The sequence below is a fragment of the Myotis myotis genome, unplaced genomic scaffold, assembly GCF_014108235.1.
Source record: "Myotis myotis isolate mMyoMyo1 unplaced genomic scaffold, mMyoMyo1.p scaffold_m19_p_1, whole genome shotgun sequence".
NCBI lineage: Eukaryota > Metazoa > Chordata > Mammalia > Chiroptera > Vespertilionidae > Myotis > Myotis myotis.
The window spans coordinates 38,134,651-38,137,403 of record NW_023416313.1 but is presented as its reverse complement, the minus strand read 5'-3'; the positions used below and the strand labels follow the sequence as shown (position 1 = coordinate 38,137,403).

General features: G+C 41.2%; 1 pseudogene; it reads right to left on the bottom strand.

Annotated features, from left to right (window-relative positions):
• Positions 1 to 785: 785 nt before the first annotated feature.
• LOC118660688 lies at positions 786 to 1,920 on the bottom strand (annotated as a pseudogene).
• Between the last annotated feature and the right edge of the window lie 833 nt (positions 1,921 to 2,753).

The window sequence follows — 2,753 nt, the reverse complement described above, 5'->3', positions numbered from 1 at the left end:
ACTGTGGCCGATGCCTGCCATGTTCCATGCTCTGCCACCTGCTGCCAACGCCTGACATGTTCTGCATGCGCCCCCTGTGGTCAGCGCATGTCATAGTGGTTGGTTGTTTGGTTGTTTTGCCGTTTGGTCTATTTGCATATTAGGATTTTATATATATAGATAAGACTTTTATATAAAATTATATATTCTTAATATTGGGGTAGAGAGGCAGGCTGTGGTCCCAAAACTTTCTCCTGCAGCTGCTATAAAATCTGGCTTTTTTGTCTTGTAATGTGGATGCCTAAAAGCTTCCTTGAAGTCCTTATATCTAATGTTCTTGCCTTCAAGAATTTTTCTCCCAACTCTAGTGTGGCTTGTTGTCACTCTTCTGCGTATCTAATGAGCTTACAATCTTTTTTTTTTTTTAAATAAAAAATTGTATTTACTTAGAAGCACTCAGAATGTCAACAAAACAGCTACAATGTTTTTGTTTGTTTGTTTGCAATTACAGTGTGGTATTCAATCAATAGAAAAACAATTATTTTGTATAAGCTGCATCAGACACAACTGAAGATTAAAAAAAAAACCCGCCATCCCCATATATATCTAATTTGTGCTGTGCACCAACAAAAATCTGCATTAAATTTCCAAGCCAATTTACAGCCCCCGTACTGCAGCAGGCAAGGTTAGTGACTATGGAAAATACCACCAGGACAGGGCTATCAAAAGACACATTCGGTAGTGTGCTAGCTATATAAGAAAAGACACTGTACAGTTTAAAAGCAAATCTTACACAGCCTGACAGTTCAAGATTTTTCTTTAAAAGGAGTGAGTTGTGTATAAGGGGGGGTTAAATGCTTTATACATAAGAAAAAAACTGCTCTAGAATCATCATCATTTTCATCTTCTTCATCTTCCTCCTCCTCCTCCTCCTCCTCCTCCTCCTCTTCAACTTCCTCGTCTTCCTGCTCTTCCTTCTTTTTTTTTTTTGCTTTTATCAGCCTTGCTGGCGCGTATCCCCGCCTCCCCCGCCCCCATATCAGGCTCTCCTTTAACTCAATACCCAGCAACCGCCTTTCTGTATTTCTCCTTCAGCTTCGCCTTCTTCCCATTAGGCACCTTGTCACCTGCAGCCGTGACTCCACATCTCCCCAGCTTCTTTGCACCATCACCAAGGGCCAGACGGTGATGCTCTCCATTGTTTTGGGCGATACTCAGAACAGAACAAGGCCAAAGAAGACTGCTGGGGTGCTTTGGGATCCTGACATATCTTTTTTTTTGTTGTTGTTTCCCCGTTAGGAGGGACACAAGTTGTCGTTTCTCTTTCAAGCGGGCCTTGTCTGCCTTTGCCATGTCTTCACGTCTTCTTTTCTCTTTGCAGCGGGGCCTTCCACCTCTCAGCACTTCTTAGAAACCCTGGGGCGTTGGCTGAAGCATCTGGGAGCTTCTTCCTGTGCTCCTCCCCGCAAGTTTGCACAAAGAGAGCATATGATGACAGCTTGCCACTGGGCTTCTCCGCAACTCCTGTACCCGAGTCTCCTTACTTTCCTCAGCGGCCACAGAGTCGCCCGGGGCTCATCTGACTTGCACTTGCCCCGGTGCTGCCTCTATGGCGCTCCATGTACCACAATGGCTGTGAGAAAGCCAGCCAGACGCAGCCGAGCTTGCAATCGTTACCACACGTTTAAACGGTCTTGTTGAGAAATGATTGATGTATCTATTCAGCAATATTTAAAGTGCCATATAGACAGGAACCATTTACATGTTTCTTTCATATTTTATCCAGCACCTAGTACAGCACCAGATGTAGATGGGTGTTCATCAGGCATCTGTCAGAATCAGTTCTCTCCATATCTGAACAGAGGGAGACCCAGCTTTGCAGAAAACAAAAACTTGTGTCTTTTCACTTGACTTTTCCATCCCTGTTAGAAGCATACCCATTTCCCATAGCTTTCAAACATGAACACTCATATTAGCCTTTGCTTCTTGAGCTTTTACTTTTGCATTGATTTCAGTCAAATTCAATTCTTCATACTTCTTAGAGCCTGAGTCTGAATAACATCATGCAGGACGTGTCAAATTAATTTGTTGTGGATTATCTTCTAAAAATTTTGTTTTGTGCTGTAAAATTATAAAAAATACTTTCTTGGATTGGCAAAGTCCCCATCTTCCTTAAAATCCTATAGTTCCTCCTTATCAACATCTGAATCAAACCTGAATTTTGCACAATTTAATTTCCAGCCTTCTCATTGCTTTTCTTTTTCTGTTTTTTTTTTTTTTTCTCCATATTTTATTCTTAACCTTATATCTTTGAACCAAACAATATGGCCAGTGAGGGCTTCTGGTTTCTGTGTTCAATCTTCTTTTCTAGATCCAAGAATATCAACTTAATAATTTTCAATGATAAATTTAATTATTACTTGGTGAGAGCACCTGAGTTTGCATGATCATAGCAGTTTTCTCCCTTAGCAATGGGCATGAGAACTCACTCTATAATTTAAGCCACTTATTAATTTTGCCATAAGGAATTACTGCAACCATAAATACTCTAAGTCCTTTAGATCACCACATTTTCCTCTGTTGTAGAATCACGTGGGAAGCCAATTCATAACCAGAAAGTTGCTTGGTGAGTGTGGAATTAGAACAAGTCACTTTATATGACTCAAGTATTAAGTAGGGTGAGGCTCAGATTGCTTCTGAGCAACGCTGTGCACTTGCAAGGTCTTGGAACAGTGTGTTCTGCAATCTGGGTAGGTAGAAGCTATAAAAGCTGT